An 18,919-nucleotide genomic window follows, 5' to 3' on the forward strand; every position below is an offset into this window, starting at 1 on the left:
AAGCAAAAAGGGGAATTTATTGGCACCCATAACTGGGGAGACCAAAGGTGGATGCTGGTTTCACAAGCTCAGATGAGGTGGGTCGGGGTCTCTCCTCCTCTCCTGACTTGCTTTCCTCTGGGTTAACTTCATTCTCAGGTGGGCACTTGAGTTATGCCCAGCAAGGGAGTGTTCACATAACAATAGTAGGTCATTCGTTGATACAGGGGTGAACCTCAGATACTTACAAATGGGGCAGGGGGCTCCAGCCCAGCCCAAACTGGGGTTTGGAGTCTGCCTGGATATCTATTAGTTGAATCTGCACTTTTTTTTTTTTTTGGCTTAAGGAGGGGTTTTGTTAGAAAACTCTCTTGCGAGACGATCAAGTGGGGAGACACCATTAGTTTTTGAGCCTGTGAGAAAAGCAGAATTATAACCAAAGGTGAAATCATTGTTTTTATAAAGGATTTTTAAACTATGAAGGAAATGCAACACAGTTTTGGTGCTTGAAGGGCGTGATAGCTTTGAAATGCTTCCAGGAGACGACATCAGTGCAACAGAGGACGGCATCTCACGGAGAACAGTCATGAGCCCAAAAGCCATAGTTTCATTCCTGAGTTCCCTGTGGAGACTTCCAGAACTGCTTGAGTCTCTGGGGCACAGAGGCAGTGTAATGTGCATTACAGTGACAAGAGACTTAGCCCCTTGGTTTATGGAAGGTGTTTCTAATTAGTTTTATATGGGCAGATTGCTTGACCCCAAGGTTTTCTTGCAGAGAGGGAATCAATGTGGAAGACGTTGTAAGAGTTAGAGTAAGTTAATGGGAGGGTACAAAGGAATAGGTTATTGTGTGTTGGTAAATGTTTCATTTTGATAATTTGGTAACACATGCACCGTACACAAAAAGCAAGGGACATTATCACAGGCTTGTCACGTGTTGTCTATAAGAAAGTGGTGTTGTCGCTCTACGTGGGCTTTTTCAAAAATGGAATCAGTGTTAGAAGAGCCATTTCAGACATGTTTCAAATCACTGAGAAACTTGAAGTTCCCTCATGTTGAGAACACTCTTCCTGTATAACCTCGTCTCTGGTTAAAAGCATTTAAAATGTTTGAGAAGCATATATAATGGAATTGCAGAGATTTATAGATTCCAATCAGTCATGTGATCTGCAGAGTTCACTGTAAATTGTTATCTAGGAAAAAGCCTCTATTACTTTTGTTTGTATAAGCTCATATCCTAAATAAAACTACTGCCAGCAGAATGCTCATTAAAGTGGATTTAAGATTCCAAATGAAAAGTTATTGATTTCAAAAAGGATAAACACCACTAAGCCTCAAGAATCATCTGAAGTTATTAAATTACCAATTTAGTTACTGTCATTATTTTTTTTTTTTTACTCTCTTGGTTATTTATTAAGTAAACTGTATAAGGTATAATGTTTGAAATGAAACTGTAAGATAACAGCCAATGGTTATTTTCCACACACATTTAGAAATTAATGATCTGCTGAAAAATGGTGATGGGTTTGGTCTCTCTTGCCCCAAATTCCTGGCCCTTGTAAAAAATATAGCCTACTTCATGTCTATGGGAAGGCAAGATTAGGATGGGTGTCAGATGATAAATTTTTAGCCATCAGCATCTAGCCAAAAGAGCCTGACTTAGCCCTATCACATTCCCCATGTATATTTATGTACTGTACCATTTGGGTATTATAATAAAAAATTTTATCTGTCCCTGGAGACAAAATTGAGTTATATATTAAATGGCTATTTTCTTTGTTTTCTGCTTAGGTATGCGTGTAATGTGGTAGCATAATATATATTCCACACTTGTTTCATTCCTGCAGAGAGATAATATTTTTGCAGCTGACAGAGTAAAGACATCCTGTGCTTCTAGAATAAGAGAGAACATATTGGCAGGATAAAATACAGATGTTCCCAGTGTTTTTTCTACCTCATGGTTGCATTCAACAAAGGTTAACTTTCATGGGCATATTTCCCTGTCCTTGTTTAGGCAGTTGGACACACAAGTCCACAGCAAATTCAAGATTGTGAGAGGTTGTTCCAAGGAAAGTATTTCAGAAGGCTTTTAGTGGTGGGAAAGTAACTTAAGATCTCATACCCTGCCTCCCCACCCCACTGCGTAGTAAGAATGAGACATCAAAGTTACTTCCCTGCTTCTCCTTAAGGGAAGAACTTGTAGTATAGCCATTTTTTTTCTCCTAAATAATTTTATTTTTTCTTAATATAATACAAACAAAATTTCTCTTGTCATAGTCTAAGGAAAAGAAAGAGAAACTTGTGTGACAAAGATGATATCCTTTGCACCTGTTTGATCCCTTCCTTTTTCCCATTTCAGAAAGGAACAGTCCCAAGGAGTGTAAAAGGAGTATAAAAATATCATTTGTGTATTATTGTTGGAAACTTGTCACCGCATCTATGAAGCTGAGGAGTGTAACCGGCATTGGAACAGGTAGGAGTGAATAAAGGGGACACTGATGAGCCACTGTTCACGTTTTGACTGTCTGTTCTGGAACAACTAACTCTTGGGGTGCCTGGGTGGCTGAATCAGTTAAGTGTCCGACTCTTGATTTCAGCTCAGGTCATGATCTCAGGGTTCTACTCTAATTTCAGGTCATGATCTCAGGTTCTCCACCCTCTCAAAACAAACAAACAAACAAACCTACACACACACACACAAAACTAATTCTTCTTCTGTGAGGATGAGAGAAAAATTTCCAGATACATTAAGGAATTCAGTAGTTCAAATGGGGAGGATCAGACATGAGCATTCAGATACAATAATCTCTAGTAAAACAGACCTCCTGTAGAATAAAGGGAAGAACTTTGGGGTTGGGGGAGGTCATTTTCTTAATTAGATTCACAAGGATCCTTTTTTGAGCTTCTTAAGTGCAAACTTCCACAAAAACATACATGTTGAGACACAAAAAACCAATCTTGGAAATAAAAAGAAGAGTAGGTACAGGACACTCTTCCAGAATACGCAGAGCATAACCTTTAAGACTGGGGAATTCAAGAAAGAAAATTCAAGAGGCAGGAAATGTTGAAGTATGAGAAGTAGTACCATGATTTTGTGGGTTCCGGAAGGAGAAAATAGTGGCTGAATGAGAAGTAATAATCAAGTAAACAAAAGAAGGCATATTCTCTGAATTGAAACAGTCAGCCTTTTATATGGAGCAGGGTTAGCGTAGACTTAGGGGGTATGAACGGAGTCAGGTGGAAGCAGGCAGCTGGGAGAAAAAAGTCACCAAAGCAGGGGTGGGGGGGGGTGGAGTTTGAATGACATTAGGCTTCTTACTTGCAACATTAACGTTAGAAAACCTTAGAGAAAATGTATAGATTTCTGGGAAAAAAAGTGTTAGGTTTCAAGAATTATATTCCAAGCCAAGCTCTTGTCTAAATGCAAAGGCAAATGAAAGCCTGGCTCAGATTTAAAAGAATTCAGAAATTAGATGACCTGTGTATGCTTTTGGAAAAACAGAACTTAAAGTAGACCTTCAAGCAAAAAGTAATCAAAATAAAGAATTTAATAAAGACACAGACATGTTTTAGGAAAAAAAGAGCAGTGAGCAAGAAAAACGTAGATGAAAATCTAGAGAATCGCTTGGAATGTGGTTGTGAAATTATGTACAATTTATAACAAAGAATTTTAAACAGAAAAATGTATATAATTTTAAAAACCTCCTAAAGATGGGGGAGGGGGAGAAAGAGAGAGAGTTGGAGAAGGAGAGAGTAAAGTGTGATGTGAAGTTTTTCTTGTCGAACCAGGAGGGTCTGTATCGGTAACTTCATTCTTGACATTAATGGAGAATAAATTAAAACACATTTAAAAACATTAAACAAACCAATTTAAACTGAGGCCATTGGAAAAGAAAGAAAAAAAGGGAAGCATTATTATTTCAAAGGATGGCAAAGTGTGTATGTGTGTGTGACAGAGAGAGAGAGAGAGAGAGAATGAGAGCATGAGACTGAGATTTAGAGAAATACCAATTAGGTTTCTCTATTACAACTTCAAGGCCATGATGGAAGAATGGATTTACCTTTCTCTAAAACTGTACAAAACATGTGAGGTGACTACTTTTAGGCACTGGAAAATAGTGCAGGACTCCAGTCTCAGCAAGACAGGAAATAAATGAGGTGAGCACCACATCCAACCTGATTTTATGTCTGGGGCGCTTTGCTGAACTGGCACTAAGTGAAGAGCCCAGGTGAAGAACATCAAGTCGTACTGAGCCAAGGAGACAGAAATGGCAGTAGAGGTCATGAAGAGGCAGTTGGGATTCACAGGATAGAATTCCAGAGGCAAATGAGCTCTGCAGAAGGGAAATGTCAGAAGTCTGTGTGGAGATTCTTCTTACCTCTGGCTAAGAGCTGCTCTGGGCTTTGCCTGTACAGGGTAAGATTCTGTAAGACCTCTTGATTCTGCAAGACCACAGCTGCTGTGGCACTAAGAAATGAATGGAAATGCCAAAAGTCACGTAGTGCTAAAATATATTGGAGTTTTGACCCAACGATGGCGGAAAGACTTCATTGAGCACACGGGGCATTCGACTGAGACCCCAGGAAGGCCACTCTTTTGGAATAAGGAGTAGGAGCATATCCTAGAATTGAGGTCAAAATCAATATAGATTTGCTCAAAGAAAGCATAAAATGAAGCCTGAAGGATTAAAAGAATGAACATGTTGTGTAGTTGCTGGCCAGAACCAAACATTACACCTTAAAAAAAAAGTTGTTTTTTTTTTTTATTTTTGAGAGAGAGACAGTACACAGAGGAGAGGAGCATTCATGGAATCCCAAGCAGGCTCTGCATTGTCAGCACCAAGGCCCACACAGGGCTCAAACTGAGGAACCAGGATATCATGACCTGAGCCAAAGTCAACAGTCAGACCTTTAACTTACTGAGCCACCCAGGCACCCCCAAACATAACACCTTTAAATGAGAGACAAGATAATCCAGATGCTGTACAATATATCATTTGTAACGTGCAGCATGCAATAAAAATTAATACATATGCAAAGAAGCAGGAAAATGGTATTCATAATCAAGATTAAAAAACAGACAACCAAAAGAGATCCTGAAAACGGCTCAGATTTTGGAGCTAGAACACAGTTTAAAAATGGTGATTGTAAGCATGTTCAAGGATTTAAAGACAAAAAATGGACATAATGAACAGGTTGGGAAATCTCAGAAATACAAGCTGTACAAAACTATCAATTAAAAATACTAGAAATAACAATTTCCCTCAGTGGCTTAAGAGGAGATTGGATACTGCAGAATAAAAAGTATGAGAACCTGAAAATAGATCAATTAGAAAATATCAAAACTGAACAACAGAATAAATTTTATTTTCTATTTTCTAAAATGAACAGAGCCTCTGTATCTTGTAGAATGATCTCACTTGTCTTACATGTAATTGAAATCTCTGAAGACAAGGGAAAAAAAGAATGGGTCAGAACTATTTGAAGAAATGATAACCTTAAATATTCAAAATTGGAAAAAAAATCAATCTACAGATGTAAGAAAGTCACAAAACCAAAAGCAATATATCTCTCAAAATAATCTTTAAGATTAGAGGTTAAAAAATATCTTGAAAGGACTATACCTTAATACAATTTTACTTAATACAATTTAGCTCCAGTAGTCATGGAGCTAAAAGAAATGGCAAAGAAAGTTCATTGGGCTGAAGATAAAATTTCGGATGATACTAAGGAATGAACATAATTGGGAATGGTAAATATGTGGTAAATAAGAATTTTATTTTCCTACCTTTAAGTTTCCTTAACATACTCGATTGGTTCAAGCAACAGTAAGAACAATGCATTGTGATATTTTTAGCATATGTAATGATAACACATGTCCATAGCATTAAGAATTGCAGGGGGTTAAGTGGAATTCTACCCTTGAAAGATTTGGATATTCTACATGAAATGTTATAATATTAATTACAAGTAGACTCAAGCTCAGGATATATACTCGAATTCCTAGAGCAATCACTAATAAACACACATACACACACACACACACACACACACGCACACACACACACAAAAACCAAAAAGCAAATAAAATGGAGTACTAAAAAATATTTTATTGGATCAAGAAGGCCAGAAAGAACAAAGAAACACACATGATATGGGACAAATAAAAAGCAAATTGCAAGATGATAGAACTCAACACAACCATATTAATACTTATATTGTCTGAGAATGCACTAAATATTCCAGTTAATAATAAATTTCATAATAAAAAAGGTCAGTTCATTAAGAAGACACAACAGTTTGCAATGTGTATCCATCTAATTACTGTGTTTGACATAGCTCCTGGCACATATAACTATTTTTAATGCAAGGATGACTCAACACAAGGAAATCCATTAATGTAATTCACTATATAAATAGATCAAAGGAGGTAAAACTCATGACATTTCAATATGGGAGAAAATGCATTGGCTAAAATTCAATCATCACTCTTGATTAAAAACAAGTAAACAATAACTCTCAGCAAGCTTGCAATAGAGGGAAACTTTCTTAAGCTGATAAACGTTAGCATAAACCAAGAGCAAATATTTGATGTAAAACATTACAATCGTTCCTACTAATGTTCCTAAGATAAATTTGCTCCCAGCATTGTTGGTATTTAATCTTGTAATGGAGAGTCTAACTAATGCAGTAAGACAGAAAAGAATAATATATATACATATATACGTATGTATATATATATGTATATACTATAAAGGAAAGACACAGATAAAATTATTTGCAAACAAGAGATCGTCTTAGAAATCCAAGAAAAAAATTTACTAGAATCAGTACAATATTGAATATGAGGTTTAGGTAAATCAAAAGCAAAATCAGTGGTTTCTTATATATTATCAACAATACATTAAAAAAATGAAACAGAGAAAAAGGAACTTACTCTCACCAAAAGAAAAACTATAAAGCTGTGGGGAAGGGGTGCATGGGTGGCTCACTTGGTTAAGCCTCTGGCCCTTGGTTTCAGCTCAGGTCATGATCTCACACTTCGTGAGTTTGAGCCCAGCATCTCACTCTGTGCTGACAGTGCGCAACCTCCTTGGAATTCTCTCTCTCCCTCTCTCTTTGCCCCTCTCCTGCTTGCTCTCTCTCACTCTCTCTCAAAATAAATAAATAAACCTACCTTTTTTTTTTTTTTTTTAAATGAAGGTGTAGGAAAAAAAAAACAACCCAGTAAATGCAGGTAGTCCCTTCCTAAATGGAAAGACACTATTTTTGAGATAGAAATCTTCCCAAGTTGATATAGAACTGTAGTGCAATCCTTATCATTATATATGGAACTTAAGCTGATTCTATAGGTCACATGATAGAAGAAAATAGCAAGTAATAGCCTGTAAATCTCTGAGAGGAAAAAAATTGTAGTAACTTCTCCTGCAGAAATTAAAACACATTTGAAAATAGAATTGTGGTAGTGTAGGATTGGTGCAGGTGTAGGCAGAGATAGTCATGAGGAAGACTGTATAGAATTTAGAAACATGAGTTTGTACACTGGGATTTGGCATTGTTGGGAGCATTGAATCTCAAGCCAGGCTGAAGTCGCTGTGCATTCTTGGGCAAGTTACTTCAACTCTCTGTCTTAGTTGGCTTCTGTGTAAAATAGTGACCATTTACCACCCATATATGAGGGTTGTTGGGAAGATTAAAGAACTTAATATACAAAGAGCCCTTAGAAGAGGGCTTGGAATATGGTCAGAACTATGTAAGTGTTAGCTGCTATGAATCATAAAGATAATAAACAAATCAGTAGGAAGAATATAGATTACTTCTTAAATCAGGGCAAAGATTGGTGGGTTATCAATTTTGAAAGAAATACACCTGGGGTGATGAGTTGTTCATTCTGAGAGAAATGTACACATACCTTGCATAATACTCAAAAAACTCAACATTAAGTTATTAGATGAAAGTATAGAAAAAAAATAAGTGTGGAATGAAGAAATGCTGTTTAAGCAAGATAGAAAACATGAGAGTCATAAAAAACATAATGACATATTTAAATACATAAAAATTAAAAAGAGTAACAACATTAACGGACAACATACAGCCTGAGAATGTCTGCATGATATTAACAGAGGATTAATATCAATATGAATCAATAGGAAAAAAAAACCACTCCGATAGAAAAATGAACACTGGGGGTGCCTGGCTGGCTCAGTCAGTAGAGCACACAACTCTTGATCTTGGGGTTTTGAGTTCAAGCCCCACATGGGACAAAGAGTTTACTTAAAAAAAAAAAAAAAAAAAAAAGAACAGTGGGGTGGGAGGTGCCTGCCTGGGTGGCTCAGTTGGCTGGGCATTTCACTGTTGGTTTCGACTCAGGTCATGATCTCATGGGTTCAAGCCGCACATCAGGCTCTGTGCTGACAGTGTGGACCTGCTTGGGAGTCTCTCTTTCCCTGTCTCTGCTCCTCCCCCACTTTCTTGCCCCCCCTTTCTCAAAATAAATAAATAAGCTTTAAAAAATTAAAAAAAAACAATGGATGTGTAAAGTAACACAGGTATTCAATATGCTCTATAAAAGTGTTCAACCTCATTGGTAGAGAAATATAAATTAAGGTGGTACATTTTAAGGGATTTTAACTCATCAATTTAGCAAAAATCTAACAGCTTGATAATACCTAGGGTTAGTAAGGATGTGGTAAATGACACTTTGCTGGTAGGAGGGTAGGATGACAAAATACTCTTTGGAGGGCAACTTTTCCAGTATCTATTAACATACAAACTGTCTATCTTTGTTGACTTTGCAATTCCATGTTGAGGAGTTTATTCTAAAGAATATTTCATGTGCACATGGACTAAAGGTCTGTGTGTGAAAATGATCCCAGCAGGATTGTATATAATCGTGAAAAAGGGGCAAGCCAAACACTGATCATTAGAAGAGCAGTTAAATAAATTCTGGTAAACCCATAATGTTGAATACTATACAAGTAATGAAAAGGATGAAGTATGTGTATTTCCTATCTTTTTAGGAGATTTTATTTTTAAGCAAGCTCTGTACCTAATGTGGGGCTCGAACTTAAAACCCTGAGATCAAGAATTGCATGCTCCAGCGCTAGAGCCAGCCAGATGTCCTTGTGTATTTCATATTTTAAATTATAGATAGGTGGTAACTCTCCAAGGAAGGTTAAAAAAAAAAAAGTGTTTCAAGACAGTTCCTCCCTGTATTATTTCACCCGTGCACACACATGCTGGTAAACATGGAAGGGCGTAGGAAAAATATGGAAACAATAGTACTTAACTGTGAACCCTGGCTAACTCTGGATTGTGGTGGAGGAAATACAACCTCACATGTTTAGTCTTTACCCTTAGGTACACCTTAAACTCATTAAAATGAAAGCATGCTCCTATACATCCTGTATAACAAAGAACAATGAAACACAGTAGACCACTAATGATTGCAGACATTGAAGAAGCATCAAGAGGCGGACTATTTTCCTGGCAAATGGTCTTAACTTAGCAGCTAATCTACATTATTTTAAAACTGTTAGAGAGCAAACACATGAAATATTTTAATTATTTTAATATGGCTAACATCCTGAAACCAAAGCCGACAAAGATAAGCCGTAACTCCAACAAAGCTACAGTTCATACTCAGAGGCACAGATGCAGACATTTAAAATAAAATACTAGGAGGGGCACCTTGGGTGGCTCAGTTGGTTAAGTGTCCGACTTCAGCTCAGGTCATGATCTCATGGTCTGTGAGTTTGAGCCCTGCGTCAAGCTCTGTGCTGACAGCCCAGAGCCTGGAGTGTGCTTTGGATTCTGTGTCCCTCTCTCTGCCCCTCCCCTCCTCACCCTCACCCTCACGCTCGCGCTCTCTCTCTCTCTCTCTCTCAGAAATAAAGAACCACTTAAAAATAAAATAAAATATGAGGAAATCCAGTTAGTGCACCACAATGAAGTAATTAATGTGTAGTCCATAAATGCAAGAGTGGTTTAACAGTATGACAAGTATTAATGCCTTTCATACGCTAAAAGAGACAAAGAAGCACCTGATTTTCTAGCACCCTTCCCATCACTGACTGAGTCATTCATTCGACAAATTTTTAGAGCCAGGCCTTATTCTCAGTTCTGGGATAAAATCAGACACTGATCCTGTACCATTAGAAACATGTGTTGTAGGGAGGAAAACAAACTAAAAAAATGTTAATGCTGAGGTATGAGAGAGTACTTAGATAGGGAAAATAGTAGAGAATAAACAGATGATCAGATTTCTGTCTGAAATCAGTAGAAAATAATATTCATGTTGGGGGAAACCAGAAGTATTTTTATTCCAGTCGAGAGCAATATATAACTACTCATTCCATCATTAAAGCTGTATTCAACAAGTTGTAACCAATGCAATAGCATCGGGGAAACAAGAGTCCTATGCATGGGATGGAAAATTGTCACATAACGATGATAATTACTGAAGATAGCCAGTCACAAAAATGCTAGAAGTGTGCATGCAGTCCGGTGGCAAGTTACAAAATATAGGGAGTGCTTTTTAAAATATATTAGCAACAGTTGTTTAGTGGGGAAAAAAATGTCATCATCACAGCAAAAGATAATGTAACATGCCTTGATACAAAGCACAGAAAACACCGAAGACCCATAATAAGAAAATGGTAAAACTGTGAGGATGAAAAAAGAAGTCCTAACCATCTTCTTAGAAAGAAATACTCAGAATTTATATAAAGATGTCATTTCTCCCTAAATCATTTATAAAGTCAATGGAATTTTAGTGGAAATAGTAATGTAATTTGAGGGGAGGGGGATTTAGAGAGTGTTCTTATTTAAAATTTGAATCTTTATTTTTGTCCAAGATACATATTGACTTTAAGTATGATGAGTTCTGCTAGCTTGTAACAGCAATCCTCAGCTTTCCTCTTTCCAGCTTTTGATTCACACTTCCAGAGTGGATAGTACCCAACATTTTGAGCAGCTTTTACTGGTGTTTACATCTTTGTTTTCCAGCAAGAGGATTTTTCTGCTAATTAAGTTTTGTTTTCCCTTTGCAGTTTTGGAGATTATCACTTCACTTCTTACTGTGAAAGGGAATGCTGAATTCTCTGATCCACTTTTCAAACCTCAACCAGGCTCCCTCCACCATCCCCAACATACACATCTCACAAATGTGTATCTATTTCACTTTCTCTTCACTCTGACAATATTTTTGGTTCTCTCGGTGTTCAATGTTAAAATCAGTGTGTCTATGTAGATATTATTAAACATAGCTGAGTCTCACAGTATTCTATGCTTTGCCTTCACGTATAATTAGCTTTTCTGGAAGTTAACAATTTTCTCCCTTTATTGTTGTTGTTAATGTCGTTGTTGTTGTTGTTGTTGTTGTTGTTGTTGTTGTTGTTGTTTTAAGAAAATTCTGTACTCAACGTGGGGCTTGAATTCAAAACCCTGAGATCAAGAGTTGTATGCTCTACCGACTGAGCCAGCCAGGCGCCCCAGTAATTGTCGACTTTTAAATTTGCTTTGTTATTGAGACAATTGACAGAGCCAAGAGAGCGAGGGAGAGAAGTGTGATAGAGAAGGAAAAAACAAAAGGAGAAAAGAACTTCTCAACTCAGTCGAACACTTGAGAAAAGCCTGAGGCTTTGACTTTTGCTTCAAAGTGTATGTACTGGATGAGCCTTCTACTTCCCGGTGGACTGGTTACTGTCTAGACTCGCTGCTCAGCTTTGTCAGGATCTTCCCTTTATTGCGATCCCCGGAACATTCCTTTTCCTTTTGCTGATGTTGGAGCTCCCACATGCTGGCGACCATATCTTCCTCTTTCATGGTTTATACCTTTGTTTGGGGGGGGGGGGGGGGGAGGAATGCTTCCTCTAGTAGGTTGCAGGGAACTGTGCTGTGAAACTCACCTAGGGAGGAGATAACACTGCCACTGTCCACGAGGCCCTAGAGAAAACTGCTGTTGGCTTTGCCATTCCAGATCAGACCAACCAGGGGCACCCTCTGGGCACCCTGTGCTGCCATCCCTGTCCCGCAGTGATGCCCAGAAGCCCCTGTGGCCGTCCGCTCCTGCCAGTTAGCAGCTCTGCTATTGTCTTTTGAATTCATCTCTCAGACCCTTTTCCTCAATATACCTTTCCAAGCCACATTTCTAAATGTTAAGAAACATTAATCCTAAGAAAATCTCCTCCATTCCTTCTATGCAGGTTGGAATAATTCAGGCTACATCAGGTAGTGCCCCAGAAGGTTCGTGCTCATCGGTTAGGTAGGTAAAACCAGTCTGTTTGACAAATCTGGTTTACAATTTTAAGTAAACATACATGGTTTTTTATAGCAAACATTTCAGCAAGCATAGTTACCTGTAACACATGGTCTAATTGAAAGATCGTAAGCCAACGTTCGGCGGAAATATTAAAAATAAACCTTCAAATATTACATGAAAGCTTTGTATTTAACAGACTTAGGCAGAAACTCAACTTTTTTGGTGACAATACAGAATAACTATAGTTTTCATTTAAATTTCTTGGTAACAGGTAGTTACATAATTGCTAAATATTACTTACCAATTTTTAAAGTTCTAATAGAGCAAAAAGGAAAAAGACTTTTTAAAAATTCTTTGAAAAAATAAGATCTGTTTCTGTTATTCCAGTAACTTTTTATTTTTTAGTTTTTGAGTGGGAGAGAGAGACAGACAGAGCATGAGCGGGGGAGGGGCAGATGGCGGGGGACAGAGTCCCAAGCAGGTTCCAGGCTCTGAGCTGTCAGCACAGAGCCCACCATGGGGCTCGAACCCACGAACCATGACATCGTCACCTGAGCTGAAGTCAGACATTTAACTGACTGAGCCACCCAGGTTCCCCTCCAGTAACATTTCCTCTCAAATGCTTAAGAATATCATTAACCTGGTGAAATATGAAGATGAAATTATTTTCTGCAAGTCCATGGGTTTAAATGTGTTTTTAATAGAAGGTTAATAACAGGAACCAGAGACCATTGATCTGATATTTAACCTTATTTTCTACTTGTGTTTAGTATTCTTGCTTTGCACAGCAAATTTTCTTTTCTCTCCATTGAAAACTGGGAAAATCTTCTTAATCTCAGCATAGGGACCAAAGGACATTTGTGTTAACATTAGTCATCTCTCCTTGGGGGTAATCTTTGACAATGTGAAGGAAATGACATTGGTTTTAAGGGATTGGAACACAAATGAGGGAGAAGAAAGTTAAGAAATAGGGAAGGAAATGATAACAGCTCCTTACAAGCCTTGTGCTATTTAAATTCACAAAATGAATCAGAGAAGAGTTGTAAGTACGTTCCTGTTCCAACTTAGACAAACTTCGAGTTGAATATTATCTATCAGGAGTTACTAAAAATTTATCCTTCAGATAATGCTTCAGATTTGGAGCAATATGACTTCGAAAGACACGTAAGGAAAAAGGTGTAGGGTTGCAGGACAGCTTTTATGGCCATTTCTCTGAGTTTCTCTGACCTAATTATATATCGGTTTTTTGATTAAAAGGACGCTGGGGGGAGGGCTGCTGGAGAGTGACTGAGGGTCACAGTTCCATAATAAGCCTTCTGATTAGGATTGCATCCAAGAGCCCGTTGCAAGAGAAATTTCATTTGCAGGAGGATCTGAGCTTGAATTCTGAACAACTGCAGATGAGAAGAGGCAGTGGAAAGAGGACTTGGAAAAGGCTGAGTGTGACCCTCCGGGATGGTAAGGTTGGTAAATACGGGATGGGGATGGGGATCAAGATGATCATGCTTCGTCTGCCACCCACTGGCCAAAGAATGAGTTCCACATAACTGGAATGCACACGTTTAAGGTTAGGATTTTTCCCAACCCATCGTTTCTTTCACTTTTCTGTGATGCAACCGTCTCTATTTTGAGCTTCCATTCTGTTTGGTGGTGGAAACTCAACCCAGCCAATTCCTTATCCTTCTCCTGAGATTTGAGGGTATAGGGGGAGAGGCTCTACGTTGCACTGGGGTGTCAAGTAGGGAGGGTGTAACCGCAGGTTATTATCTAGCCCGTCTGGCGTTTGCCGTGATGTAGAAATCCACCTGGATCCTTGCTGGCCTCACCCTGCTGCCATGACGTTCACATTCCTGCAGCGTCCCTGGTTTTATACGCTTCATGCTGCTGTGTCTCCTTTCCTGGCTGCAAGCTCCACCAGCCCCCTCTCACCTAATGTCTCAGGTTGTGGAGATGACTTTTAGATGATGCCTCATGCCACTCTGAGACTGTGGGAAACTGGGGAGTTACCTCTGGCTGTGTCTGCATAGAGGCGCTGCCGCTTTGAAGTGTCTCAGTGTGTAAATTTCCAGCTGTAGTAGGAAACTTACCTCAAACTGCCTCCAGGTAAGTTATTAGCTCATATAAGACATGAAGAGGTGAAGCGAGCTTCAGGGTGTGTTGATCCAACAGTTTAAAAATGCAGTCACAGAACTGGGTTCTCTCTGTCTCTCCGCCTGCCCACTGCCTGTCATCTTTACTCCAAAGTGGATACATGTCTTGGTTGTATGATAGCTGCCTGCAGACATGATGGCTTTGTCTTTTGTATCTAGTTGGCTTCTCGAGCTTCTTTTTCAAAATGAAGTAGGACCTGCCCAGAAGCCTCTGGTAGAGCCCTCTTTATCTCTTGTTGGTATGGCTGGGTCACATGCTTATTTCCTTTTGTTGTTTTTACTTGAAGTTTTTCATTTGAATTCCAGTTAGTTAACATCCAGTGTTAAAATCACATGCTTATTTCTGAATCAATTTATTTTATTTTATTATTTTATTTTACTTTTAATGTTTATTTTTGAGAGAGAGAGAGCAAGGGGAGGGGCAGAGAGAGCGGGAGACACAGAATCTGAAGCAGGCTCTGGGTTCTGAGCTATCAGCACAGAGCCTGACGTGGGGCTCGAACTCACGAACCGTAAGTCAGACGCTTAACTGACTGAGTCACCCAGGCGCCGCTGAATCAACTGGTTTCTGGTTGAACCCAGAAGCCAAGAGTGGAATCGCCGTCTCCTGAGGCACTTGTCTATGTTGAGCAGGGCTGAGTACCTGAAGAAAGTTTGGAATTTTTTAGGAAGAGAATGCGGAAAATGGATACTCTTTAGGCAATAAGATCAATCAGGAGTTGGTTAGGAAAACAGACCCCTCTGGGAACTTCAAGCTGAGCAAGATTTCACGTAGGGAAGGAAGCCACAAAATCACTGGAAAGGGTGGATGAGAGAAAAAGGAGGGGGTAAGGTAGTATGACTCAGTGTTCAGGAGATCCAGGAAGCTGTTCCTGGCCCTGTGGGAGACCACACCTTTCTAGCCCTGAATGCCTCTGAACCCATGCCTGAGCCTCTTACGCCCCTGCAGACCCAGGGCAGTCCTTACCAGGGGCACAGTGCTACCACAGACAAAGTCAAGTGTGGCTCTTTCTTCCTTCTTCCCTTCACTCTTTTTTTTTGGAAAACAGATTTATTGAGATATAATTCACATGCCATGCGCTGGAACGATTTTAAACATGCAAAGGGTACACAGTGAAACCTTGGTTTGTGAGCATAATTCCTTCTGGAAACATGCTTGCAATCCAAAGCACTCCTACATCCAAGCAAACTTCAAGAACCGTTGGCTCAGTGGTGGGCACGTGACATTCGGCATCATGTACTACTCGTATTGCAGATTGTTGCTTGTTTATCAAGTTAAAATTTATTAGACGTTTGCTAGTCTTGGGGAACATTCGTGGAACAATTCAAGGCTTTACTGTAATTTGCTGGCTTTAGCATATTCACAGAGCTTGTATCTGTCACTGCAATCCATGTCAGAACATTTTCATTACCCCCAGAGAAACCCTTTCTCCTCAGACGTGACCCCACTTTCAATCCCCTTACTCATCCTGCCCCCCACCTCCCTACCCCCCACCCTAGACAGAAATGAATCTCCTTTTTGTGTCTGTAGATTTGCCTACTTTGGACATTTCATACAAATCGATTTTCATAATATGCGGTCTTCTGTGATTGGATTCTTTCACTTAGCGTAACATTTTCAAGGTTCATTCACGTTGTAGCATGTGTCAGTATTCATTTGTTTTTATTGCTGAATATTCTTCCAGTGGTATGAATATACTACATCTTATTTATCCATTCATCAGTTAACGGACCTTTGAGTTGTTTCCACCTTTTAGTTGTTAATTATGCTGCCATGAACATTCATGCACAAGTTTTTATATGGATGTATAGATGTTGGGCATAGACTTAGGAGTGAAATCACGAGGACTGCCATGAAGGACTGCTAAGCTGTTTTCCAAAGCAGATGAACCATTTCACATTCCTACCAGCAGTGTATGAGGGTTCCAAAATTCCTCCACCTCCTCAACAACACTTGTTGTTATCTGTCTTTTTATTTTTTAATTTTTTAATGTTTACTTTTTTAAGAGAGCGAGAGAATGCGTGAGGATGAATGGGGGAGGGGCAGCGAGAGAGGGAGACCCAGAATCCGAAGCAGGCTCCAGGCTCTGAGCTGTCAGCACAGAGCCCGACACAGGGCTCGAACTCATGAACCCTGAGATCATGACTTGAGCTGAAGTCGGACGCTTAACCGACTGAGCCACCCAGGCGCCCCGTCTGCCTTTTTGATTATAGCTTTTCCTACTGAATATGAAATGGTATCCTGTTATGCTTTTCACTTGCATTTCCCTGGTGGTAAATGATGAATATCTTTTCTTGTACTTGTTGGCCATTTGTGTTTCTTTTTGGAGAAAAATTCCTCAGAGCCTTTGTCCATTTTTAATTAGACTATTTGTCTTTTTATTACTGAGCTATAGCAGTTTTCAATATGTTCTAGATACAAGTCCCACATTAGGTATATGGCTATGAATATAGCCACTTACTTAGTTTATAACGGGAGGTTTGTTCCTTTTGACCCCCTGCAGCTGCCCCTTCTAATTTTTTTTAATGTTTATTTACTTTTGAGAGAGAGAGAGAAAGAGAGCGAGTGAGTGTGAGCAAGCGGGGGAGGGGCAGAGAGAGAGGAAGACACAGAATCTGTCAGCACAGAACCTGATGTGGGGCTCGAACTCATGAACCATGACATCATGACCTGAGCTGAAGTTGGTTGCTTAACCGACTGAGCCACCTAGGCACCTCAGTTCTAGTTCTGTTGTTAGGGAAATATTTCTATAAATTAATGATGAAGTAGAAAATTGGCCAACCAAGAGTGGCCCTGAGTGAAAGCACCATCTCCTGGTTGAATAGAGTCATATCAGGAATACTTTCTTGGGGCGTCTGGGTGGCTCAGTCAGTTAAGCTTCTGACCTCAGCTCAGGTCATGATCTCACGGTTCGTGAGTTCGAGCCCTGCATTGGACTCTGTGCTGACAGCTCAGAGCCTCAAGCCTGCTTGAGATTCTGTGTCTCTGTCTCTCTCTCCCCCTCTCCCACGTGTATTGTCTCCCTCTCTCTCAAAAATAAATAAACATGAAAATTTTTCTTAAAGAAGTCAGGTTTTTCAAAAATGTTTTCATTTGTTAAGTTTTAAAATACATCAAAATTAGAAACAATGGTACTGATGAGCTAGATTTAACTATTCTTTACATTGTGCCATAGTCACTTCGTCTCTCTGGTTTTTATTCTATCATCCCATAGTCAATGAAAAACATCAAAATTTTAGTCCTAAATGCTCCAGCACAGACCTACAAAGAGTTGGAGTATACTCTATCAAAACCACAATACTTTTATCACAGCTAAATTGACAATAATTTCATATAATCACTTAATATCTGCTATCTCATATCTCTACCTGTATGTTTTTGCCCATGACACTGATTTTTCTAAGAGTTCAGAGTGGTTTTCTTATAGAAAGTACACATTCTGGGCTGATTATTTCTTTGTAGTCTTGCCTAACATGACTTAAGGTTGCCAGATTCTATTCTGAAAAAAAAGGGAAAATTTGAGACACACATCCAGAGTTGTCCCATAGAACTTTCTCCAATGATGGAAATGTTCTATAACTATGCCATTCATCGTGGAAGCCACTATTACATGGGTATTCAGCACCATAAGTACAGCTCTTACAACTGAGGAACTAAATTTTAATTTAATTACTTTAAGTCTTAAATTTAAGTAGCCATGTGTGGCTAGTGCCCACTGAATCATTTGTCTAACAAAAAAGTGGAAATAATGTACCTATGTTCTGCCTGTACATGGCAGGGGTTTGATGAATGCTGACTTTCCTCTCTTTGAAATACATACTTTTCTTTGAGAGAGACAGAAACAAAGGAAGAAAGGGAGAGAGGGTGAGTGGGGGAAGGGCAGAGAGAGAGGGAGACCCAGAATCCGAAACAGGCTCCAGGCTCTGAGCTGTCACTGGGCTTGAATTCCCATGAAATCATGACCTACCTGAGGCAAAGTCAGATGCTTAACCGACTGAGCCACCCGGGCGCCCTATATCTGCATCTTTAACATATATATATGTAAGGCTTAAGCGTTACAGTGCACATTTCCTGATATAGATGACCGTGTACATTCACTTTCCATTTAAATTGTTTATAGTGTGTGGTTGAAATTACTTAGACCAAGCAAGGACAGTGAGGTTCAATACTGGATCTCTTATTCCAATTCAGAAAAAGGATGTTTTTTTCCATGAGATTGACACTTGAAAGATTGAAGCTGGAGCTCCTGAGAGCCTGCCTGACGGCAAACATAACCTGGAGAAGAGTAGAAGTGAGACTTAGAGGGGAAGACTTCCTCTTGGTCCCTGGATCCAACTGTGCCTGCAGCCGACAATGTGGAATGAAGACGATCAGGTCTGTAGGTGTCAGTTTTATGAGCTGATAAAGTCCTTGTTTCTTCCTAAGCCAATTAGAAGTGTGCTTCTGTCTTTTGTACCTGAAAGAGTGCTGTCAAAATTTAACAACCAAGGGGGCAGAGAATTTGGAATCAGGCAGACTGGATTCTAA

General features: G+C 39.3%; 1 protein-coding gene across 5 annotated transcripts in view; it reads left to right on the forward strand.

Moving 5' to 3' along the window:
- Window positions 1–18,919, forward strand: part of MEGF10 (multiple EGF like domains 10) — a 365,291-nt gene that overhangs the window by 148,182 nt on the left and 198,190 nt on the right. For all 5 annotated transcript variants that reach the window (XM_053220384.1, XM_053220383.1, XM_053220387.1 and 2 more), the window contains one exon: window positions 2,339–2,452. The gene's annotated coding sequence lies outside the window, so the exon portion shown is untranslated. The remainder of the gene's footprint in view (window positions 1–2,338; window positions 2,453–18,919) is intronic.

The sequence above is a fragment of the Acinonyx jubatus genome, chromosome A1 (genome assembly GCF_027475565.1).
Source record: "Acinonyx jubatus isolate Ajub_Pintada_27869175 chromosome A1, VMU_Ajub_asm_v1.0, whole genome shotgun sequence".
NCBI lineage: Eukaryota > Metazoa > Chordata > Mammalia > Carnivora > Felidae > Acinonyx > Acinonyx jubatus.